This window comes from Narcine bancroftii, chromosome 4 (genome assembly GCF_036971445.1).
Source record: "Narcine bancroftii isolate sNarBan1 chromosome 4, sNarBan1.hap1, whole genome shotgun sequence".
Classification (NCBI taxonomy): Eukaryota; Metazoa; Chordata; class Chondrichthyes; order Torpediniformes; family Narcinidae; genus Narcine; species Narcine bancroftii.
The window spans coordinates 208,801,841-208,828,466 of NC_091472.1; the positions used below are offsets into that span (position 1 = coordinate 208,801,841).

Sequence of the window (26,626 nt, forward strand, 5' to 3'; positions counted from 1 at the left end):
CTTTCCCCTCTTGCCTTAAATCCCCCCCCCCCCACTCCAGTTTTAGACTCCCCTGTCCTGGGAAAAAGATGGAGACTGACGACCCTCTCCATGCCCTTGGTGATTTTATAAATCTCCATAAGGAGATTAACTCGATCAACTTGTCAAGGTTGTCCTTTATCACTAGCTTTGTTTGCGTTAGTGATTGAACCTTTAGCACAGTTGATAAGACAAAATACACAGATAAAAGGTATGAAAGTTTTAGATGAGGAGTATAAAATTAATTTATTTGCTGATAATGTATTGGTGTATTTAATAAATCCAGCTCAGTCACTTTTCCATTTGAAGGAGTGTTTAATACAATATGGATGTCCTTCTGGATATAAAGTTAATTGGGAAAAAAGTGAAATATTACCAGTAAGTAAAGGAGATTATTCATTTTATATGAATATTATTAATTTGAAGTGGTCTGATATCTGGGTATAATTTTGAATATTAATTATCAATCTTTATAGAAATTAAATTATGCTCCGTTAATGAAAAAAATGAACAGATCAAAGGTTTGTGGGACGAGATCGGGGATCCAGGTTGGTCTGTTGCCTCCCTGGTGCCAGGGTCAGGGATATCTCTGATCGATTTCATAGCATTCTGCAAGGGGAAGGAGAACAGCCAGAAGTCTTGGTCCATGTGGGGACCAATGACTTAGAAGTGGGGAATAGGTCCTGAAACAGGATTATGTCGAATTAGGTAGGAAGTTAAAAAACAGGACCTCCAAGGTAGTAATCTCTGGATTGCTGCCGGTGCCATGCGCTAGTGAGGGTAGAAATAGGAGGATGTGGAGGATGAATGCGTGGCTAAAGAGATGGTGCAGGGGGAAAGGAATAAAATTTCTGGATCATTGGGATTTCTTCTGGGGAAGGTCGGACCTGTACAAAAGGGACGGACTCCACTTGAACTGGAGGGGGACCAATGTGCTGGAAAGCAGATTTGCTAGAGCTGTGGGGGAAGGTTTAAACTAGTTTGGCAGGGGGGTGGGGAACAGAGTGTGAGAGCAGTGTCAAGGGAGCATGACCACCTAGATAGGAATAATAACGATAACAAAGGTAGGATGGAGATTATGGTAAAAGGTAGAAAAGAGAATATAGGTGAGGGTCATTCTCTGAAATGCATATATTTTAATGCAAGAAGCATAGTGAACAAGGTAGATGAGCTTAGAGCATGGACAGATAGTTGGGGTCATGATATTGTGGCAATTAGTGAGACCTGGCTACAGGAGGGGCAGGACTGGCAACTTAATATTCCAGGATACATTTGTTTTAGATGTGAGAGATCAGGGGGTAAAAAAGGGGGAGGAGTTGCTCTGCTTGTTAAGGAGGACATTACTGCCGTGAGGTGGCAGGATGGTCTGGAGGGATCGTCCAGTGAGGCTGTTTGGGTGAAACTGAGGGGTGAAGGAGGCATGAGGGTGCTAATAGGGGTGTATTACAGACCACCAAATGGGCCAAGAAAATTAGAGGAACAAATTTGTAGGAGATAACGTATATGTGTGAGAATCATAAGGTACTGATCATGGGAGATTTTAACTTCCCTCACATTGATTGGGATACCCATACAGTTAGAGGGCTGGATGGGCTAGAGTTTGTTAAATGTGTTCAAGATTGTTTTCTAAATCAATTAGTAGAAGAACCAACTCGGGATGGTGTAATACTAGATCTCCTGTTAGGGAATGAGCTAGGTCAGGTATCGAACATTATTGTTGGAGAACAAATTGGGTTTAGTGATCATAACTCTGTTAGTTTTAGGGTAGTTTTAGGGAAGAGCAAGGAGGGGCCTAAAGTTGAGGTTCTGGATTGGAGGGTGGGGATTTGTTATGGCATGGACTAGTAGGGCCGAACTGGCCTGTTTTGTGCTGTAAGTGGTTATATAGTTATATGGTTAAAACTGATTTGATTAAATGGAAAGATTTACCTATTAATTTAATGGGAAGGATAAATACAATTAAGATGAATATCTTTCTGCATATACAATATTTGTTTCAATCTATTCCATATTTACTTGATAACATTTTCTTTCAAGATTTGAATAAAATGGTTAGGGAGTTTTTATGGAGGGGTAAATTTTTGAGAGTAGCTTTGAATAAATTAACTTGGAAATATGAGTTAGGGGCACTACGTTTAGCACATATTCAAAATTATTATGAAGCAGCCCAACTTAAATTTATTAGTTCATTGATGGATTTGGTAAGGCCTCCTAGTTGGGCTAAAATTAAGATGCCAAGTATTTCTGAATTTGAAATACATCAATTTTTGTTTAGGTGGAATGTAAATTTGTTACAACAATATAATGTACCTATAATAAAACATTGAATGAACTTATGGATAAAGAAAAATAAAATGATAGGCTCTAGGAATAAATTGTTGGCTTTGACTCTGTTATATAATAATCAACATTTCTTTTTCAATACAAAATCAAAGTTTATTGCATTGGAGATTTAAAGGTGTGAAAAATTTGGGAGATTGTTTTAAAGAGGGTAAGTTTTTATCTTTTAATCAGATGAGGGAAGATTTTGGTATTGATAAGAACTCATTATTTCTTTATTATCAAATTCAATCTTTGGTAAAATGTATGTTTGGTAGAGATATGATTTTACCTAAAATGACTAAATTTGAGACTTTTCTTATGAAGGGTTATATTTCATCTATATATCAAATATTACAGGATGGTATGGATAAAAAGGGTTGGGATAGATCTAAAATTAAATGGCAAGTGGATATTGGTTTTATTTTTTCTCAAGATGATTGGTTAGATATCTGTTATGATGGTGTAACTAGATTGATAAATGCACATTATGCAATGATTAATTACAATTTTTTACAACAATTATATTTGACACCTGAAAAATTAAAAAAAATATGGTTTTAATGCATCAGATTTGTGTTTTAGATGTGGTGATACGGTTGTAACTTTTTTTCATGCTGTTTGGTTATGTATACATATACAATCTTTTTGGAAGAAAATTCAATAATTTTTATAAGATTAAAATAGTTTTAGATCCAACAGTATTTTTATTGGGTAGTTTGCAACCTCTGAAAGGTTTGGGATTAGATAAGTTCCAGCTTGATTTTGTATATTTAGCTTTATCCGCAGCAAAAATATGTATTGCTAGTAGGTGGAAAGATACAAATATGATTGATATTAATAGATGGCATAATGAGATGAAATATTGTTTAATAATGGAAAAAATCATGATAATTATAATTTTTTATTAATAAGTGGCTGTTATACTCTGAATATTTACATTTCAATTTATATTGACTAGATTTTAATATGTATATTTAACTTTTTCTTTAATATTCTTTCTTTTTTCATGGCTCTCCTTAGGAGAGTTGGCTGAAGGGGGGGTGTATTCTTTTCTTTTTTTTCTTATATAAAAAAAATTCATGTTTATGTTTAATTGCTGCATATGTCATATATTATCTGCTTTTTGAATGAATAAATAAAGTTTAAAAAAAAAGAAATTATGTCCAACACTTCATGACAACATTAAAAAGGTTTGGGAATTGAAAAATTGAAAAAACAAGACCCTTATCGGTGAATCTAAAGGATAAGATTCTTTAACCAGTGAAGACATCTTCAATATGTGCCCAACATTCATTTACCCATTTCAAAGTGATGCATCATGTTCACATGTCCAAAGATAAGCTGGCTTGTATCTTTTTTAATATTAACCCTACTTATGACAGGAGCAAATCTGATATTGCAACATTGAGACACAAATTTTGGTCTAGTCGATCCTTAGAAATCGATTGGAAAGATAGTTTTAATTTCTTTTCAACTGTATTTCAGGTGGAGCCATGACCCAGGCCAGAAACAGCTCTTTTCGGGGTTATTGACCCAGACATGGGGAGTTTTTCAGTACCTGCGTAATGGGTTGGCCTTCTCTACATTGATGGCTAGAAGAACCATCCTATTCAAATCTTCTCTACATTGTTGGCTAGAAGAACCATCCTATTCAAATAGAAAGACTGTAAACCTCCAACAGTGTTTCAATGGTTCTCTTGTATTATGCCTTTTAAGTTTAGATAAAATCTTTATCGACAGCAATCATTATGACAATACTTAAAAAAGACAAAGATCCAATAATGCCGTCTTCTTATGGATCCATTTCATTGCTAAACAATGATTATGAGATACTTGCCAAAGCCCTGGCAAATACATTGGCAAAACATTTGCCGAAACTAATAAATAAAGATCAAGTGGGCATTGTGCAAAAAAGACAAGCAGTGGATAACGATGGCAGACTGTTGAGTATAATGCATCTGGCACAAACCAAATATGAGAGTCTTGGCTATTGCCCTGGATGTGGAAAAGGCATTTGACAGATTGGAGTGTGATTTTCTATTTAAAGTGGTGGAAAATTTGGGGTTAGGGCCAACTTTTATAAATTAGACAAGGGCTCTGTACCATGACCAACGAACACATTTCTCCAGCTTTTCCACTGATAAGATCAAGCAGACAAGCATGCCTGCTTCATACTTTTCATACTAGCCATGGAGCCACTAGCCAAAGCCATTCGTCAGGATCCAGACATCAAGGGTTTTAGAGCAGGTCAGGAAGAACATAAAACCAATTTATTTGTCGATGATGTGCTGATACATCTGACAGACCCAGCAAATTTGTTGTCCAAACTGTATTCTACTCTGGAGGATTATGGGGAGATCTCTGGCTACAAGGTTAACTGGGACAAGAGCAGAACCATGTCACTCACTAAGGGGGAATTACAGTCAATATCAAGAAAACAGTTAAAGTGGCCACAAAATGGGATAAAATATCTGTGAGTCAGAATAGACAATAACTTGAATAATTTATATCAACTAAATTATACCCTCTTGCTTGGGAGAATTGAAGAAAACTTAAATAGGTGGATGTCCCTGCCCATAATGTTAGTGGGCAGGGTCAAATGTGTTAAAATGAATGTGTTGCTGAGACTTTGGTACCTCTTACAGACACTGCCTGTGGCATTGCCCCAGGGATTCTTCCAAAATTTGCTCTCACAAATAAGAACATTTCTATGGAAAGGAAAGATAGCCAGGGTCTGTATGGAGAAATTGAACTGGGATTACAGTCTGGGTGGATTATGAATGCCAGACTTCAAGAAATATTATTGGGTACAAAATGACCTGCATAAGGTAGGCGAGAAGGTAGCAGAGGACTTCATTTATAAATGTGAAATTGTTATCTGAGAAAACTAAAACAAATTATCCTCATTTGGAATAAAATTAATCAATATCTAGGAATCAAAGTTGGGCTATCCCCCAAAACACACCTGACCCCAAATAGATTCATACCATTGACGGTTAACAACAAGATACTGGACACCTGGTATCATAATGGTGTTAGGTACATAGAGGACTGTTATGAGCAGGGGCAGCTAATGTCACTTGAACAACTCACACAAGTATGATTTATCTAATAAGATGTTCCACTGCTACTTTCTGCAGGATGTTAGGTCCAACCATGGCCCTACCAGAGTGCAGTGACATAGTGCAAGGATCAAAACCAGGCCTTCGTAAATCAAGCCAGAGGTGGGAGTTGGCCTTGGGAATAATGATTGATGATTGCTGAATAATGATTGATGAACATTGTGTTGGACCTGCATGACTGCAATCATTAATGTGCAACACAGGCTGGTGCAATACAATTTTCTCCACCAGCTGTACCGGATGCCAGAAAAAAATGAACTGATCTAAACCAGAATGATCAGACCAATGCTTTAGATGTGGCATTGAGACAGGAACCTTTGTGCAAGCAACCTGGACATGTACCAAGGTGAGGCACTTTTGGGTGGAACTTGGTCAAGTCCTAGGTAAAGAATTCCTGCAGGACCTAGAGTTGTTCCTGTTGGGAAACATAACTGACAGAAGACTTACAATGAATCTGTCCAGATTCAAAATCCAATTCATAATTATCACTTTGGCAGTGGCCAAGAAGTGCATAACAGTTCCCTGGAAATCCGACTCCTGCCTGAGTTTTACTTGCTGGAACCCAGAAATCCAAAGCTGTGTTCCCCTGGAGAAAATCACTTACTACTTAAGAAAAAAGTATGACACTTAACAAAAATTTGGCAACCATACATAAACTCCATAGGACTACAAATATAGAGTGGACCATCGTGCCTCGCTGCCCCACCTTCCCCATCTATCCCTTAATTGGTGGGGGGTCAGTCCACCCCATCCCAACCAGGAAAAGTCGAGAGAAGAAAACAGCCTGAGTTCTGGCCACCATGTCGTGACAAACCCCTAAACCCCTGATATATGTTTCACACCTTTGTTGTGACTGTCTTCAATGTCTTGTGTAACTTAAGTTAGTTAAGTGTTACATGTAGAGGGGATGGAGAGGGGATAGAAAGAGCTTGAACTCTGCACAAAACCTGGCATAGAACTGATAACTGTAAATTGTAGTCAATGCTGATAATGTTAACATTGACACTGCTAATGTTGATAACTGTTTGAGTTTAAGTTTGGAAAATCATAAATAAAATAATTTAAAAAAGTAAGCAGAGAGTAGTAGTGGAAGGAAAGTATCTGCCTGGAGGATGGTGACTAGTGGAGGGGTTGCAGGGATCTATTCTGGGACCCCGGCTCTTTGTGATGTTTATAAATGACCTGGATGAAGAGACAAAGGTTGGGTCAGTAAGTTTATTAGTGACACGAAGGTTGGAGGAGTTGTGGATGGAGCAGGTTGTCAAAGGTTACAAGAGGATACAGACAGGATGGAGAGTTGGGCTGAAAAGTGGTAGGTGAAGTTCAATCTGGATAAGTGAGAGGTGCATTTTGGAAGGACAAACAGAAGGCTGAGTACAGGGTTAATGGTCGGTTGCTTAAGAATGTGGATGAATAGAGGGACCTTGGGGTTCAAATCCATACACCCCTCAAGGTCGCTGGACAGGTTGATAGGGTAGATAAGAGGGCCAATGGGGACTGAATTCAGGAGGAGATTTGCAACTCTACAAATCTCTGGTAAGAATATGGTGTTCAGTTCAGGTAACCTCATTGTAGGAAGGATGTGGAAGGTATGGAGAAGGGGAAGAGGAGATTTACCAGGGTGTTAGCTGGATGGGAAACAAGTCTTATGAGGCAAGGTTAGCAGAGCTGGGATTTTTCTCTTTGGAACATAGAAGGATGAAAGGAGACTTGATAGAGGGAAGGATCAACAAACACCAGAGGACATATGTACAGATTTAAGGGAGAGAAGTTTAGGGGAGACATCAGTATTTTCCAGAGAGTTGTGGGTGCCTGGAATGTCTTGCTGGGGATGATGGTGAAGGCTGCAACATTGGGGGTATTGAAGAGACTTTTAGACACATGGATGAAAGGAAATAGAGGGTTATGGGGTAGGGAGGGTTAAGTTCATTTTTTTGGAAGGAATATGTGGGTTGGCACAACATTGAGGGCTAAAGGGCTTGTACTGAGCTGTATTGTTCTAACACAGCAGGTCACACAGCATCTAAAGGAAGCAAAGGGATCTCCCAAAGTGTTGGGCCTGAGCCCTTTGTCAAGGTCTGAGCAAAAAGCCAGCAGAAGCTGGAATGAAAAGGTGCTGAGAGGGGGCCGGGGGAGGAGCACAGGACAACAGTGGGACATGGTGGGAGGGCAGAGAGGGAGAAGCAGAGAAGTGATGGGGTGTCGTGTTGGGGAGAGTATCGGGTTTGCTGGGTTCACAGAGTTGAGTCTGGACATAAATGTTACAATCACATGTAATACATGAGAGACAAACAGGAGGAGGTCAATTGGTACTCGATCACTAATTCACTTCAGCGATGATACAGACATTCACCTTGGACTTCAGTTGGATTCTGACAATGGTGAACCTACACTCGACCCGCTTCCACTCTACAAACAGTGGCTCTTACACACACCCGGTTTCCTGACCAATGAGGGTGCAGCTCCCTGCAAGTATTGATCTATTGCAATACTATCGATCAGCATCAGTGTAGTGCACATTTTTCCCACAACACTTCCAGCGAGGTCCACAGTCGTGACCTGGTGTGGAGCAATGTCTGGGGCTTGGACGATGAGGCCGAAGAAAAGAATGTGCTGAGCATTGGTGTTATATTCAATGTTAATCTGTACTTTTAGCTAATAATGACCTTGATGGTTTAAATTAGCCAATGGCAAGTGTGCACTAATGGGTGGGCAAAGTCCAACCTTGATTGACAGGTGATGTGACTTCTGAATACTTTTCAGACGGGGAGGACACGTGACCACCCGCAACATACACATTCCAGACTGGCAGGTAGGCTACGTTTCCACCACACACAACATTCCACCCCTCGGACGTCACATTACTCTGTAATCACTTTGATGACGATCAATGGCTCTGCATACATGTTATGACTATAAAAACAGGAAAAGAAAAGAACAAAAGACGTGTTAAAAGTAAACAATACTAATCAAAAGGATCAATATATACACAAGTGCCTTCCAAATGTTGGACAAGGCACATAATCAAATTCAATGACAACGCCTCACCACCTCCCACACCCCTGACCAAACAGGGTTGCTGTGTTCCTGATGAAGCAGGGGTCTGTGGGAGCTGCTTCAGAAGGGAGGGTAGATAAAGAAATTTGGTCACTGACTCATGTGTCTGGTTTCTCCGGCTTGTCTGGCAAATGTGAGCACCTTTATCACCAACATCTGTGAGCAGGGAGTGCAAGGTCATCCATCAGGTGCCAGAAGCCTCTCTTGGCTTGCACATCCTGCACCTTGGCCTTACGCCTGGGCACTCCATAAGCACAACTCCCGAATGGCCATCACTGTGCTATCCCTTGGTGAGGCAGGGGTCAGCTCAGAGGCATACACTAGGGTATTCCCGGAGCAGTCCCTTCTGGGCTGTCATCCAACACCATCCTTCTCATGTTCTCTGTGAACAAGTGCCACAAGATCCTGTGTCAGATCCCTGTAATGGGAGCCAGGAGGAGTCAGACTGAATGTTGGCCAAAATGTGATTTTAAATTAAAGCTTCTGAAGCCCCCACCCCATGAGATATTTGTTCCTGTTAGTGGGAGGCTGGTGGGGATGCTGTCCTTGCCCAGTGGGAACAAAATATAAACATTTCCTGCCAGTGTGGGATCTGTAGCATTGTAATTATAAGCCGGAACTGCAATTTCCTGTGTGTGTTGAGAGACATTATGCAGAGTAGATTCCACAGCTCAGGTACAAAAAAAAAGCTTCATTACAAAGGCTATAAAACAAAGGATAGGATCGAATGGCCAATGTTGAGGGTTAGGTTTCATGGCAACAGCTCTCGCCTGCCTTGGGGAGAGGTCTTGGCATAATAAGTGACAAACTGTCTTGCTGGTTGCTGCAAAGTTGCTGCATCTGTTGGAATGAGCATTTTGTAGACCCTCACATCGAGAAGAGGAACAGCTATTCTCCTGTAGTTGGGGGGGGGGGGGGTAGAGCTCAAAATATAGATGAGTCAGGAGTCACCTCTGGTGGGGAGCACCAGAGGGGAGGCTGGACCAGGTCGGAGTGGAGAGCACATGGGAAACTCCACCCCCATGGGACTTTCCCCTGCAATGCTCTCTCCAGAGAACCAACATGTCTCTGTGAGACACAGGCAGGGTGACGTGGCCAAACGTCCCCTCCACCCTGAAAACGCAAGTGGGAGCTTTCTGCTCCAACTATTCCGATCTCTCCAGGAGGGTAATGGTTTCCCGGAATAACATCCCAGCTGCCAGTTCCATGAAGAGGAAGACCACCCCTCTGGGGTCAGGGTGTGCAGAGGTGACTAACTAGCCCACCAAGGCACTGGCCACTTTTGTTGTCCCTGGGAGATGGTGCTCATGGCCACCCCCATAGATACTCATGAAGAGTGCCCGCTCCCTAACTCCCCATATCCCACTGCTAACAGTGTGCCAATGTGACCGGCTATGTCAGTCCCATTCAAGGAGGGCAGGGAACTTGGCCCGGACCATATTCACCACCCATTCCCATGCGTGGTGCTATCATCTACCCCATCTAGCAGCGCCCACAAGGCATTACCAATTGTCTGTTGTTCATGCAGACTGCCCAGGGCATTCACTTCCCAATGAGAAGGGAATTGAGAGCCCACTCATCTCCCAACTGAAGCAGTGGCTTGGCTAAGTCCCCTCACCCAGTTAGTCCCTGAGCAGAGTAGTCCCGGGATTCCATTATCTCACAGTGAGCAACTATGTGCCCACCAGAGGTCCCCCCATTTTCAGTTACCTTCCCCTTTTGGAGGGTTGGCAGGTGCCCTCGTGGCAGGCCTGGGACCATATGACCACTGATCGGGCTTGTAAAGACTTGGGCACCCAGGGAGGAGGACGTGTGTCATGGGACAGTTTCCTCAGGGTCATCACCATCCATCCACACATGCCCATCCCCCAACCAAATGTCGATCCCCTTTCCTTTCCATGGGTCGGACGTTCCCTGGGTCAAGCTGTGAGCCAGACCAGCGAGCTGCTTTCAGCTGCTGTGTTTCAATCAACTCAGAATCTGCCTCCATGATTTTAATTTCTACATTGGTCTCTTGCCCTTGGGCAATCTGTACTTCCTCTTGCAGTTCACAACAGTCACATTGCAGGGATTCTATCCCCCGATCTTTGAGCCCTGATTCCTTAACTCGGACATGATCCCCCACTGGTGCCTGATTAGGGATATCAGTGACCATAGGGCTCCCCCACAATCCCAGTAAGCACAGGTGGGAGACCACATGGTGTCCTATCTTCTCTCAGTGGGGATCCAACCTGTCGACCTAATCGGCTGGCTTGGCATGGCTTACTGCCCACGGCGTCAAATGGCCGAACCCCTGATGATCATCGTCTCCACGCAGGGATTTTACAATTCGACCCTGGGGTCCCTTCCCTCTCTGTTGGGTCGCCTCCTGCTGCCCCTGTTGGTGAGCAAGTACACAATCTCCCATGCACCTGACAGGACGCCCACACACACACTGGCTAATATAATCTCCCAAGTTGTTAGTACGATCTCCCACTCCCACATGGTTATGTCTCCACGTGTGTCCAGGTCCAACGGAAACTCTTTGAACCCTGCTCACAGCACCAGTTGTCATGTTGGGGAGAGTATCAGGTTCGGTGGGTTCACAGAGAGACGAGACTGGACAGAAGTGTTACAATCACATGTAACTTTAGTTAATGCACGGGAAACAAACAGGGGAGAATGTTAAACAGTACTTGATCACTAATTCATGTAAGCAACGATACAGACATTCACTTTGGATTTTGGATGGACTCCATTCACACACAACAAACAGGGTCTGTTTTACACACACCCGGTTCCATGACCAATGGGATCACAACTCCCTGCAAATATTGACCTATCACAGTTCTACAGGTCAGCTTCAGAGTAGTGCACACCTGACCCATGACACTTCCAGTGAGGTCCAAGGTGGCAACCTGCCATGGAGCAATATCTGGGGCTTGGACCATGAGGTACACAGAGAAGGTGCTGTGGGTTGGTGTTAAATACGATGTTAATCTGTGCTTCTAGACAATATTGACCCTGGGTTGTAGGGAACAGGTAGGTAAGTCCACGGCCAGATCAGCCATGATCTCATAGACTGGCAGAGCAGGCTCGAGGGGCCAGATGGCCGACTCCTGCTCCTGTTCCTCACCTTGAGGTGAACAGTGCAGCTCAGAGAGGAGAAAGAAACTGAAGAGTATTCCAGCAGGGTGAGGTGGTTGGGGGCTGGTATGGAGCAGTAACACAGACAGGAGGGGAGATACCAGGATGCTCCCAGTGTAGTCCCAGCTGGACTGAATGGCCTTGTCTTTCTATCTACATAGAGTGTATTACAGAGATACAAGGGGATGAGACACAGTTTTCAAACAGCTGTTTTATTTGGGAAAAGATCCAGGACATGAGATTCAATTCCTTTAATTGGGTTACTCGGTTAGTGAAAAGTTATTATATTACCAATGACCTAGGTTCAAATCCAGTCCTGTCTGTAAGGAGTCTGCACAATCCCCCCATGATTGGTAGGTTAATTGAGCAGCACGGGGTTCATGGGCCAGAGAACCTTCAACTGCGCTGTATTGTTAATGTTTAAAAATATATAATTGGAGTCTAACATTGAGGGAGAGAATCCATTGGGAAAGCAGCCAACATATTAAAAGACTCCCCCCTCCCCAGACACACTCCCTTTCCCCTCCTCCTCATGGAGAAGATTCACCAGTGTGGATCACCCTCCACCAGATTCAAGGACGGTTCCTTCCCCCTGTTATCAGATTCCTGAATGATCCTCATACTTGCTGCTTTTACCTTGTACCAACTGATCTATCCTTGTAACTACACTCCTACACTGTGACTTATTTACTGGACTATGGATGGAATGTCCAGCCAGACTGCTCCAAAACAAACTTCCTCACTACACCATTGTACACGTGACAATAAACTTGAACATGATAACAGATTGCAAATTGACAACAACACTAAGACCTGTTTTGATTTATTGCCCCGATAACCACAAGACTCCAGTCCCTCATGGTGTTTTGAGTGAGTGATATTTAAATATTCTACACTCTGCAAACTTTATGTGTGGACCCACTGGAGTCTTACCAGGCTTTTCGATTGGGTAAACTCTTTCCTGCACTCAGAGAAGATGAAAGGCCTTTCCCCAATCTGTTCTCGCTGGTGGGTCAGCAGGTGAAACCCTTCCCACATTCGGGCCAGACAAATGGCTTCTCCCTGGAGTGGACCAACTGATGTCAGCAGTTTGAAAGATCGGGCAAAACCCTTTCCACTCTGGGGGTGGGCGAACAGCCTCTCCCCAGAGTAGACGCACTGGTGAGTAAGCAGCTGAGAGGACAGGGTGAAACCCAGTACATTTTTTTGAATGATGGAAGGAAACCGGAGCCCCCAACACAAACCCACGCAGACACGGGGAGAACGTATAAATTCCTTACAGAATGCACAGGATTCGAACCTTGGTCCCGATCACTTGCGCGGTAAAGACATTGCACTAACTGCTGTGCCAATCGTGACGCTTCTTCTATCTGGGCATTGCAAGTCCTGGAACCACGGGGTCCCACTGTTCTGGGGCCAGTGCTGCGCTCTGCTCCTGGCACTTGGTACCCAGTGCTGAATTGCCTGGTCCCGACAAGCACCTTACCCAGGATGCATTACCAACTCCCCTGGAAGGCACATGGTCAGAACTGCTGCAGAGCCATTTGCCAAGCACAAGGCATTATGGTCAGAGAAGCCTCCATTGATCGGGCACATCATGGGTGGTGAGCAAACCGCTGCCTTCAAAATGCAGGTGGGGAGAGTGATGGCCAGGCGATAGGAGCTGGGGTTTCCTGTCACATGGGCCGTTTTAAAATTCAGGTGAGGAAACCTCTCCCAATGCTGCGAAGTTCATGGACCTGATGTCTGTTGCTGACTGTAATACCACAAGATCAAAAGTGGGTTAGGCCATTCGGCTCATCAAACTCGCCCTGCCATTCCATCATGCTGATTTACTATACTTTTCAACTCCATTCTCCTTCCTTCTCCCTCAACCCTTGATTCTCTTCCTACCGCCGCCTTAAATATCCCCAATGAATTGGCCTCCACAGTTGCTCACAACAATGAATTCCACAAATTCACCACCGTCTGTGTAAAGAAATCCCTCCTCTCTGTTCTAAAGGGATGTTTTGTATTCCGAGGCTGTGCCCTCTGGTTGCAGATTCCCCCACCATAGGAAACATCCTCTACACATCCACTATATGCAGGCCTTTCAGTATTCCATTGGTTTCAATGAAATCCCCGCCCTCATTCTTCTAAACCCCAGCGACTACAATCCCAGAGCCTTCAAATTCTCCTTTTCTGAAAATCCGTTACTCCAGGGATCATCCTTGGAAACCTCCTGTGGCCCCTCTCCAATGGAACACACCCTTCCTTTGATATGGAGCCCAAAGCAGAGCTCTCACCAATACTTCATAAAGCCTCATCACATCCCTGCTTTAGACGTGCAGCACAGTGACAGGCTCTTTCAGCCCATGAGCCTGTGCTGCTCAATTAACCTACAACCCCCGGCACATTTCAAAGGGCGGAAGGAAACCGGAGCATTCAGAGCAAAACCCACCCAGACACAGGGAGAATGTGCAAATGCCTTACAAACCTCATTCCCAATCGCTGGCGCTTGTACAGAATATTGGGGCTGGATTATATTCTTTTGAGGGATTATATCCCATCCCTCTTAAAATAAATCCTGGCATCCATTTGCCTTGATTGGAGGAAGAAGCTGATAGGAGGAAGAAGTTGATTGGAGAAAGAGGGGTCAGGTGACCCGAGGATCGGCAGCAGTTACAACTTAAAAAGGGGCAAGGCAGCGGCAAGAAGCTGATTGGAGGAAGAAGCTGATTGGAGAAGAAGCTGAGTATCCCTATAAAAGTGAGGGACTGTGTCACGGAGCAGTCATTGTTGGACTTGACTAAGTCAGAGGGGTAAAGGTTTGGCTCAACAGGCTTCAGCGAAAACTGGTGAGAGGTGAGGGATCATAGGAGTTGAAGTAAGAAAGGGCCCCTCTATTCAAGGAACAAAGAGTATTCAACAGGTAGACACAGGTCAGGGCAGGTTTTAGATATATATTTTCTTCTTGTCATAAACAGTGGGAATGGCAGCCCAGGCAGGGGAAAGCTCCTCTTACAGAATGTGGGATATCAGGGAAGCCAGCAGTATCCCAGACAACTTCATCTGCAAGAAGTGCATCCAGCTGCAGCTCCTGTCAAACCAAGTTAAGGAATTGGACCTGGAGTTGGATGAACTCTAGATCATTTGGGAGGCAGAGGGTGTGACAGACAGGAATTACAGGGACACTATCACACCTAGAGGCAGGAGGAGGGTAGATGGGTGACAGGAGAGGGAGAGGAAGAGGGAAGGCAGAGCAGGGCAGCCCTGTGGCTGTGTCCCTCAGTAACAAGAATACCATTTTGGGTACTGATGGGTGGAGGGAGAGGGAACCTATCAGGTACAAGTCATGATGATCAGGTCTCTGACACAGAGTCTGGCCCTGTGGCTAAGAAGGGAGGGGAGGAGAAGAAGTGAGCTGTAGTGATGGACTGTCCCTACCATAGGTAGGGGGACAGATAAGAGATTTTGTGGAAGAGATAGAGTTTCTCGGATGGTTTGTTGCCTCCCTGCTGCCAGGCAGGGTCTGAGATATCTCAGATCGAGTTCACGGATGGGAACCAGAGTGCCAGAGCAGATAGAGGAGAGGAGGAGGGAAAAGACAATGTTAAAATTGCATGCACCATTTTTGTATGTGGTGGAAATGTTCTCAGGTTCACCTATTTCAATGCAAGGAATATTGTAGGAAGGCAGATGAGCTTAGAGCATGGATTGGCTTGTGGAATTATTACATTCTGGCCATTATTGAAAATTGGTTGCAGGACGGGCAGGACCAGTAGCTCAATCCTCTGTTGTTTGTGATGTGACAGAATAGGGGGAGGAAAGTGGGGGGGGAGTGGCTTTGCTCGTCAGGGAAAATATCACAGTGATCAGGCAGGACAGACCAGAGGGCTTGTCTACTGAGGCTAAATGGGTGGATCATCACACTTATGGTTGTATCACGGACCACATAATAGTCAGTGAAATTTGGAGAAGAAAATATATAGAGAGATAACGGATGGCTGCAGCAAACATAAGGATGTGAGAGTAGGAGACATGGGGAGAACGTACAAACACCTAACAGACAGCGTGGGATTCAAACCACAGTCCTGATGGCTGGCGCCAAAAAATCGTTGAGCTATCCGCTACACCAACTGTGCCATCCTAAACAAGGAAGGATCTAAAATGCATGGATGAGGATAAATTGTTTTCAGTTAAGGATTTGCGAGGTATGTGGAGGACCTTCAAAGGTGACATTTGGAGAGTACAGAGTTTGTATATTCCTCATTCCTGTCAGGATTAAGGCAAGGTTAGCAGTCAGAGGGAACCTTGGTTTTTGAGGGACACTGGGGATCTGGTTCAGAGCAGGGTACAGCAGGTACAGGCAATGCAAAGCAAATGAGATACTTGAGGAGTATAAAAATACAAGAAAAACCTCAGGAAAGAAATCTGGAAGGGAAAAGAAGACACGAGGTTGCTTTGGCAGACAATGAAAAGGAGAATCCTCAGGGTTTCTACAGGTGTATTAACAGCAAATGGATAGTAAGGAACAAAATTGGTCCCTTTGAAGATCAGAGTGGTCGGTCGGTTTTGAGATGGGGGAGATCTTAAATAGTAATTTTTCATCAGTATTCAAGTGCTTGCTGTCTTAAAGCAATTAAGGGAGGATAAATTGCCAGACAAGCTATTACCTGGGACCTTGAAGGTGATAAGTGTAGAAATTGCAGGGGTTCTGGCAGAAATATTTAAAATGTCCTTCGCCACAGGTGTGGTACCAGAGGATCAGATGGGAGTTCGCTGTTTTTAAAACTTTTTTAAAGTTGGTGTTCTTCTCCTGAGGGTAAGCAAGATATCCTATTGTTATCCAATTTTTGTTACTTTTTAGGTTAAATTGGACATTGTACGTTAACTGGTTTTGACTGACCCTGTGGTTTTCAGATAGAACATCCTGATTTGTAATTTGATGTTGGATAATTCCTGCTTGTTTTGATGACTTTAAATTGGGAACTGATGTTTTTTTTAAATTTTGGAGCTTAGCCAGGGGGATGCTAGTTAGCTTGCTATCCTACTGAAAGATAGTTTTTGGGTTGGGGGGAGGGGGAGGTGCATCATTGTCTGGTTTTCTCCATGGTCTCTAAACGTCCCTTCAGGTGTGGCTTTCTCCTGCTCAATATACATTGTTCTGTAATAGACTTTTCCAGTATTCAGACATGATGGAATGCAAGGTTTTTAATCTAGTCTCGTGGAATCTGAATGGTCTAAATAATCCAATTAAGTGCAAAAAGATTTTTAATGTGTTTAAAAGGCTTCAGACTAACATTATTTTTGCTCAGGAGATGTATGTTCGAGGGGAGGATAGTCAGCATTTTTAAAAAAATTTTTGAAAGGGCCAACAATTTCATTCCTCATCCCAAGATAAAATTAATTTCAGTTTTTATTGATTCTTTTACTCCATTTATAATTTTTGATGCTGTTGCAGACTCCAATGCTAGATTTCTAATTATAACTGGTTCCCCTTATAAAAGAAGGTTGCACTGGTGAACATTTATGCTTCTAACTTTGACGACCCAGTGTTTTTTAATGTGTGTTTTCATTACTGCCGAATTTGAATATGTTGCTTATTGTGGGGTGGTGGGGGTGGGGGGGCGGTGGGAAGAGAGTTTAATTGCTGTCTCAATCCTTTGATAAATCAGCCTCCAATCAGACACTCTCAAATAAATCGGCTACTTTTATTAATTCTTTTTTGTTCGACTTGGGGCTTTTGGATATTTGGAAGTTTTTGCACCTAGATGATAAAGAATTTTTACCACCACTGGGCACTTTGTCATTACTCCACCGCCCCCCCCCCCCCACCACCTCTGTTGGTTTCAGGGGCTTCCCTCAGTCTCAGCCCCTCATGCACAAACTCAAGACTTCCCCACAGCTCCCTTGCATTGGCTGCACCAAACATCAGTGTGTCTCTTAATACATATACCTACAGCCTGGAATGAGCCAGTCAGCAATTTTCCCCTCACTGACATCTCCATGTGCTGAAAGACCAACAGGTTTCAGGACAATCAAAGGGCACCCTCATCATGTAGATGGTCCTCCAACAGTTCTGGATGTTGGACTCAGAGTGTCCCTGGGAACAGTCTATAGATCAGAGAGTCCTCCATCATGCTGCTGCTAGGGATGAACCATGACAAGGATCCTTGCATCCTTCTCCACACATTCTTTGTGAATGTCCCTTCAGCAAAGAGATGGGTGACCATCCCCCCTCCACCGCAGCTGTCCCAAGGACAACGTGCACGGAGAGTGATGTCCCAGTTATACAAGAAGGATTTCACTGGGTGGGCTCATCTCACCACCAGCCAGGCCAAATCCTAGTCCTTGTTTTTGAGCCCTGGTGATGAGACATTTCACCAGATGACCTGGACAGTCGGCTCAGAGAAATATCCCACCGGATCCATTGAGTCCTCATCTCTCAGTATCTGCAGGACGTTCCATGCTGACCACTGCCTGATGGTCTTGTGGTCGAAGGTGTTGTTTTGGAAAAACTTCTCTATGAAAAGTATAGATAAGATAGAAGCAGGGAGGTTGTTTCCATTGGCAACTGGCACCAGAACTGGGGACAGAGCCTCAAGACAGCGGGGAGTAGATTTAAGGCAGGGATAATGAGGACAATGTATAGAAGTACTGGAAGAACCCAGCAGGTCCCGTCGTGGCCATGGAAAGTGATCGGCAGTTTACATTCTTAATTCTGCCAAAAATCAGGCAAACATGCAAATAAAGTGAGGGTGGGGGAGGGGCACAGATCAGCAAATGGGTACAGGGGGAAGGAGGAACTGAGAGGTGATGAGGAAGGGGTCAGAGGCTGGAAAAGATGCCCCCTGATATGGGAAAGGAATAGGGGAGGGAGCTGGAAGAAGAGAGAGCGACGGGGGGTAGGGTGGAGGGGGTGGGGGATGTGACTGTTACCGAAAATTGGAGATCTATATTGACACCATCTGCCTGGAGTTAAACAAGAACATCTGCAGATCCGCGGTTGAGTGCAAAACACAAACTTCCTGGAGAAACTCAGCAGTTCCCACAGCATTCACAGGAAGTAAAGGACCATCTGAGGCCCAAAACCTTGGTTTCCCTTTACATCCTCCGATGCTCAATGACCTGCTGATACACCTGCTGGTGTCTCGCCATCTAGGTGGAACCGGAAATTGGCTTCTCACAGAGGGTGAATCTGTGGAATTCTCACCCAATTCAGCAGTGGAGATTGCCTTGTTGAAAGTATTAAATACATAGATGGCTAGATTTTTTAAACGGATTCGGGAATTAAGCATTGTGGGGAACGGGTGGGTAAGTGGAGCTGAGTCCACGGCCAGATCTCCCATGATCTTATTGACTGGCAGAGCAGGCTCGAGGGGCCGGATGGCAGACTCCTGCTCCTGTTTCTCACTCAGTGCAGCTGTCTAGAAGTGGCAGCTCAGTGAACACTGAGAGGAGAAAGAAATTGAAGAATATTCCAGCTGGGAAGGTGGTTGGGGGCTGGTATGGAGCAGAAACACAGACAGGAGGGGAGATACCAGGATGCTCCCAGTGTGGTCTCAGCTGGACTGAATGGCCTTCTCTTTGTATCTACATGGAGATACAAGGGGATGAGACACCGTTTTCAAGCACAGCTGCTTTATTTGGAACCACAACTCCCTTGGCTTCAACACAACAATGGAAAATGATAAAAAACAGTCAAACTGCAAAAGTGCTGAACTGGGGAAGGGCTCAATATGAAGGGATGAGGCAGGAACTAGTGAGAGTAAATTAGGGAGGGAGTTTAGGGGCCACTTGTGCAGGGTTCAGGATAGGTTTGTCTGACTGGGTCAAGGAAAGGATGGTTGGGAAAGGGAACCGTGGCTGACGAAACAGATCAGGTAAAAAGTCAAGAGGAAGAAGAAAGCAGACATTAGATATAGGAAGCAGGAAGGGCTCATGAGAAGTATATGGTAGCTAAAAAGGTGTTGGGAGATCTGGAAGGGGGCAGAGAAGGCCTTGGACATGTAGGATTAAGGAGAACCCCAAGGTGTTCTATGCGTATGTGAAGAACAGAAGGATGACGAGAATGAATGATAAAAGGAATGAAATAATAACGTGTAAAAGACAGAACAATAAAACCTTTAGAAGCTTCTTGGAATTCAGTGTCTAGGGAAGAGGTGAAAGGTTAAAAGTAGTATCGTTTCAGTGTCATAACCTTGGGGTGCCTCAGGGCGGAGTCAAGCAGAGTGTGCAGGAATGCAAAAATAGATAAGGGGTCCTGGTGTTTTGGCTGAATCTGAATATTGTAAACTGTCCCTTTGTTTGAACAGCATGTTTTTCAACTTGATGTATAATCTATGAGACTGCAGGCTTGTTAGGGACAGGGTGGGGGGTAGGGGGAGGGAAGGGTGCTGCTTGTCCAACCTGTAATACTTTACTTTGAGTATGCTATATTTTCAGATAACGTGTGTACATGGCTGATGCAATCCTTTTTTCTTACTGGCTTGCTTGAGTATATAAATATCCAGGGCATCCCCTTGCAAGACAGAGACCCTATGAGACTGCTTCAGGTGTGACAGCAGTCGAGGGCTCTTCCAGGTAGTTGCTACCTAATAAAGAGTTAACAGAGATTTATATGTGCTGTGACTGCATTGGAGCGCCAAAAACCCACTACAACAAAGAGACTCACAGCATCCAAGTGCAGTATTTCTTCTGCAAGTAGAACCCTTTATGTGGGTCAGTTGAACAAAAGTAACCTTTACTCTTTTTGGTCACAATGTGATCTTCTCATTTCTCTATACTTACAGGAGGAAGTCAGAGAGGTTGCATCATTGTCTGGTTTTCTCCATGTTCTCTAAACGTCCCTTCAGGTGTGGCTTTTTCCTGCTCAATATACATTGTTCTGTAATAGACATTTCCAGTATTTAGACATGATGGAATGCAAGGTTTTTAATCTAGTCTCGTGGAATCTGAATGGTCTCTATAAGTGCAGGAGGAAATCTGACAGTTTGTCTATAACCACATAATGAGGCCAAGTGGGTTTCTCATTCCCACAAGGAGGTCAAAGAGCTCTTCTCTCTTGTACTGCCTTCTTAAAATGGCCTCCAGAGCAAACTGCCTTTTCAATAAGATGGTCACATGGTCTCTGCACCTGGTTTCTCCAGGGCTTCTTCCCTTCACTCTGCAAATGTACCAAATTTAGGAACCTGCTATCTTTGAAGCCTGCAACGAGTTCACGGTCACTTTCCAACACCTTCAGGTTTTTGTTATATCTTTTCTTAAAGTGGCACACAAAATGAAAAGAAAAATGGGAGCAGAGCACAAGGTCAAGATGCCAAAAGCTTTCTTCACAACCCTGTTTAGCTGTGACACCACTTTCAGGGAATTATGTATCTGAATTTCCAGATCCCTTTGTTCCTCCACACTCCCCTATCATTTACCGTGTATGTCCTACGTTGGTTGTTCCTTCTAAAATGCAGCACCTCACACTTTTCTGCATTAAATTCCACCTGCTGCTTCTGGCCCATTTTTCCAGTTAGTCCAGTTCCCTCTTCAAGCTTTGAAAACCTTTCTTGATGCCCACAATGCCCCATTCTTAGTGTCATCAGCAAACTTGCTGATCTAATTTACCACATTATCATCCAGATCATTGATATAGACAACAAACAATGGTCCCAGCACAGATCCCTGAGGCATACCACTCGTCACAGGCCTCCAGTCTGAGAAGCAACCATCTCTGTCTTCTCCCATTCAGCCAATTTCTAACCCAGATTACAACCTCTCCATGGATACCTAGTGTCTGAACCTTCTGAACTGGCCTCCCGTGTGGGACCTTGTCAAAGGCCTTACTAAAGTCCATGTAGACAACATCCACAGCCTTTCCTTCATCTCTTTCTTTCTTTGACTTGGCTTCGCGGACGAAGATTTATGGAGGGGTATGTTCACGTCTGCTGCAGGCTCGTTGGTGACTGACAAGTCCGATGCGGGACAGGCAGGCACGGTTGTAGCGGTTGCAAGGGAAAATTGGTTGGTTGGGGTTGGGTGTTGGGTTTTTCCTCCTTTGTCTTTTGTCAGTGAGGTGGGCTCTGCGGACATCTTCAAAGGAGGTTGCTGCCCGCCAAACTCTGAGGCGCCAAGATGCACGGTTGGAGCCGATATCAGCCCACTGGCGGTGGTCAATGTGGCAGGCACCGAGATTTCTTTAAGCAGTTCTTGTACCTCTTCTTTGGTGAACCTCTGTCACGGTGGCCAGTGGAGAGCTCGCCATATAACACAATCTTGGGAAGTCGATGGTCCTCCATTCTGGAGATGAGACCCACCCAGCGCAGTTGGGTCTTCAGCAGCATGGATTCGATGCTTGCGGACTCTGCCAGCTCGAGTACTTCGATGTTGGTGATGAAGTCATTCCAATGAATGTTGAGGATGGAGCAGAGACAGCTCTGATGGAAGCGTTCTAGGAGCCGTAGGTGATGCCGGTAGAGGCCCATGATTCGGAGCCGAACAGGAGTGTGGGTATGACAACGGCTCTGTACACGCTGATCTTTGTGTATTATTTCAGGTGGTTGTTTTTCCAGACTCTTTTGTATAGTCTTCCAAAGGCGCTATTTGCCTTGGCGAGTCTGTTGTCTATCTCTTTGTCGATCCTTGCATCTGATGAAATGGTGCAGCCGAGATAGGTAAACTGGTTGAGCGTTTTGAGTTTTGTGTGCCCAATGGAGATGTGGGGGGGCTGGTAGTCATGGTGGGGAGCTGGCTGATGGAGGACCTCTGTTTTCTTCAGGCTGACTTCCAGGCCAAACATTTTGGCAGTTTCCGCAAAACAGGACGTCATGCGCTGGAGAGCTGACTCTGAATGGGCAACTAAAGCGGCATCATCTGCAAAGAGTAGTTCACGGACAAGTTTCTCTTGTGTCTTGGTATGAACTTGCAGGCACCTCAGATTGAAGAGACTGCCATCCGTGCAGTACCGGATGTAAACAGCATCTTCATTGTTGAGGTCTTTCATGGTTGTTTCAGCATAATGCTGAAGAAGATACTTTCTTGGTAACCTCCTCAAAAAAAGTTTGTTGAACATGAGCTATCATGCAAAAACCATGCTGACTATTCTGAATCAGCCCTTGGCTCTCCAAATACCTCTCTCAGAATACCCAGCAATAATTTACCTAATACTGACATCAGGCCCACTGGCATGTAATTTAGTGGTTTACTTTTGGAGTTTTTTTAAAACAATGGAACAACATGAGTGACCCTCCAATCCTCTGGCACCACACCCATGGATAAGTACGTTTTAAAAACATCGGCCAGGCCTCCTACAATTTCTACACTCGGCTCCCCCAAGGTCTGAGGGAATATCATGTCAGGCCCGGGGGGATTTATCTCCTTTATTTGCTGTAAGACAGCAAGCCCCTCCTCCTCTTTAATCAGTGTTCCATGCCACTGCTGCTGGTTTCCCTTCCTTTCTTATACACCATGTCAGTTTTTTGAGTAAATGTTGATGGAAAAAAAAACCATTCAAGATCTTCCCCATTTTGACCTCTCTGATCTGCTAGGGGACCAATTTGGTCGAACAGACTAAACACATTCAAACTTGATTTTAAAGTTGTCAAGTGTGAGGGCACTTTATCTGAATGCTCAGAGCATTGCAAACACGGTGAATAAACTTTGGCACAAATCCATCCAAACGGGTGCGATTTAGTGGCTATTACACAAATGTGGTTGCAGGTTGGAGATGATACCCAAGGGTATCATGGAATTTGGAAGGTGAAGCAGGAAGATAAGGAAGGTAGGGTAGCACTGTTGATTCAGGATGAGTTCAGGATGACAATGAGAGATGATGTAGCTTCTGAGGAGCAGAATGTTGGATTGAACTGGGCAGAGAGTAGGAATAATAAGGGGACAAAAATCACTGGTGGGAGTGATCCACAGGTCACCAAATTATAGCATTACATTGCCACAGGTCGAAGCATTTTAAGGGACCTTCAGGCAGCTACGTGCTGCTGCGTCTGGAGATAACATCACTCAGAAGGTGCTTTGGAAGACATGAATGAGGCCAAAATCTTCAGGTCCCAGCCATTTTTATTCAATGTCCCAAGGTACAGATCAGACAGGGTCGATCCATACCAACCAGCCCAGCAAGTACCAAGGGGAAGTGACCCAAGAATCTAATGCAGTTTAGATGAAAACCCCGAAGTACAGATGCAGTGGGCCGATGGGGATTATACAAACACACAGAGAGCTGGACCTGCAAAGAAATTCCCCATTGGAACAACAATCTGGACCCCAATCGTCAATGCCACTTGCAAACTGGAGGGGCAACACCTTGTTTTCCATCTCCGCAGTTTCCAACCAACCGCATGAACATTGATTTCTGATTTCTGTTAACACAAGAAATAGGAGCAGAAGTAGGCCATCCAGCCCATCGAGCCTGCTGTACCAACCAATGTGATAATTGTTGACCTAATAATAGGCTCATCTCCACCCACCTGTCTTTTCCCCACATCCCTCAATTCCCTTACTATGCAGAAATCTATCCAACCTTGTCCGAAACATATTTACTGAGGTCACCTCCATTGCTTCAATGGGCAGCGAATTCGACAGGTTCTCCACCATCTGGGAAAAGCAGTTCCTCCTCATCTCTGTCCTTAATCAACTACCCTGAATCTTGAGGCAATGACCCTAGTTCTGGTCTCCCCCAGCAATGGAAACAACTTGCGGATCTCATTCTTATCTTTGCCTTACATAATTTTATGTTTCTGTGAGATCCCCTCTCATTCTTCTAAATTCCAGCAAGTACAAGCAAACGATTCACTCTCTCTCCTCATTGGCCAACCCCTTCACCCCTGGAATCAATGTGGTGAAACTCCTCTGCACTACCTCAAAGCCAAGATATCCTTCCTCAAGGAAGGAGACCAGAAATGTACTCAGTGCTCCAGATACAGTCTCACCAGGACCCTGTACAGTTGCAACAGAACCTCCCTGTTCGTAAATTCAATCCCTCCAGCAATGAAGGCCAACATCCCATTTGCTTTTGCGATATCCTGCTGCACCTGCAAATCAGCCTTTTTCGATTCATGCAGAAGTTCTCCTAAGCCCTTCTACACATCAGTATGTTGCAATCGCTTACCATTTACCAGTAATTAATATTCTGATCTTCCGTTCTTCCTTCCAAAGAGGAGAACCTCATATTTGGAAACGTTGTCTGCTGGAGATAACGTCTGCTGGATCCTTGCCCCCTCATTTTATTCTCTCTGCAGACGTTCTGTTCCTCTCCTTGATTTGCTTCTCCACTCAATTTAGTGTCATCAGCAAACTTAGATACACTACACCGTCGCCTCTTCCAGATGGTTCATGTGAACAATTGTGGACCCAGCACAGACCGCACCTCGCTCACCACTGATTGCCAACTAGAGAAACACCCATGCACCCCAACTCTCTGCTTTCTATTGGTTAACCAATCCTCAATCCACACTGATACATTCCTCCCCACCCAACTCTGTGCATCATTATCTTCTGTACAAGGCTTTTATGCAGCACCTTATCGAACACCTTCCAAAAACCCAGGTAAACAATGTCCATCTGCTCCCCTGTATCCACTGCACTGATTAGATCCTCAAAGAACTCCAGTGAATTTGTTAAACAGGACCTGCCTTTGCTGAGTCCATGCTGCTTCTGCCTGATGGATCCATTTCCCTCCAAGTGCCTCGAGATTTCTTCAGCATTTTCTCCAACTACAGATGTTGAACGAACTGGCCTAGAATTCCCTGCCTTTTGCCTACATCCTTTTTTGAACAGTGGTGTTACATTTGCCATCTTCCAATCCACTGGGACCTTCCCAGATTCAAGATTTTTGGAATATTATCACCAAAACCTCGACTGTAGCTTCTGTCATTTCTTTCAGTGCCCTTCACTGTTCCTAATCTCTACCCAAACGGACTCAACATTTTGCTCCTCAGATCTTACATCATCTCTCACTATGGCCCTGATCTCATCCATAACTAAGCGTGCTGTTCAACCTCCCTTAACTTTCTGCATGTCCTTCTTTATTACCTGATATCCTAAGATATTTAATTCCCAATCCTCTTAACTCCTTCCCTCATTCCTATCCTGCAGAGCCCCATCACCTGCCTTCTCCAGTCAGAGGGAAATCCTCTGCCATGTCCCCTGTCCTTTCTTTTCTCCCCTCCCACCTGTATTCACCTGGGACCTCTTACTAGTTAGGCTGTGCCCCTGCCCCTCCAGCTCTCTATGTGCTTGTATAATCCTGGTTGGCCCACTGCACCTGATCACCAGAATTTTCATTTAAACTTCCTTGGATCTCCAGGGTGACTTCCCCTTTGTACTTGCTTGGCTGGTTGGTACAGATGGACCTTGTCTGACCTATACCTTGGTGGATATTGAATAAAAATGGCTGGGATCGGAAGATTTTGGCCTCATTCTGGTCTTCTAAAGCACCTTCTGTGAGATGTTATCTCCAGACGTAGCAGCACGTAGCTGCCTGAAGGTCCTTTAAAATGCTTTGACCTGTGGCAATGTAATGCTATGATTTGGTGACCTGTGGACCACTCCCAGCAGTGATCCTTGTCTCCATTCTTAGTGAGATCCTGTCCTCACCCACTCACTTCACACAGCAAAGAGGGTAGAGTAGAGGGGTCTGGTTCCCTGCAAACCCATGTCCTGAGCCCCTGGCCATTTCTCTGTGTGAGATCCTGTCCTCAGTCAGACACCTTAGACAGTAAACATGATGCAACAAAGAGGTGAGTGTAGAGGGGCCATGTCCCTGCCACAACAATGATGTCACCTTGTCCCTGCTGCATCCATGACGACCCCTTGTCCATGCCCCGTCCATGACGACTCCTTGTCCCTGTCCCATCTATGACTTCACCGTCTCCCTGCTGTGTCCGTGACATCACCGTGGCCGTGCCCTCCTCCATCAAACATTGGGCTCCCCACGAAGTCTGTGCTTTTCAGCATCAGGATTTCTTGTCATGGACAAGTCATGAAATTCGGAGTTTTAA

At 44.6% G+C, this 26,626-nt stretch overlaps 1 long non-coding RNA gene across 2 annotated transcripts; it reads right to left on the reverse strand.

Moving 5' to 3' along the window:
• Positions 1–3,902: 3,902 nt before the first annotated feature.
• On the reverse strand, positions 3,903–26,323 carry LOC138761565 (uncharacterized). Of its 2 annotated transcripts, XR_011356371.1 has the most exons (4): positions 26,231–26,323; positions 20,418–20,514; positions 8,187–8,375; positions 3,903–3,987 (listed from the first exon to the last, which is right to left on the reverse strand). It is a non-coding gene; the product is annotated as an uncharacterized lncRNA (long non-coding RNA). The 2 variants fall into 2 exon arrangements; XR_011356370.1 differs by lacking the exon at positions 3,903–3,987 and having other exon boundaries at positions 8,113–8,375.
• Positions 26,324–26,626: the final 303 nt, after the last annotated feature.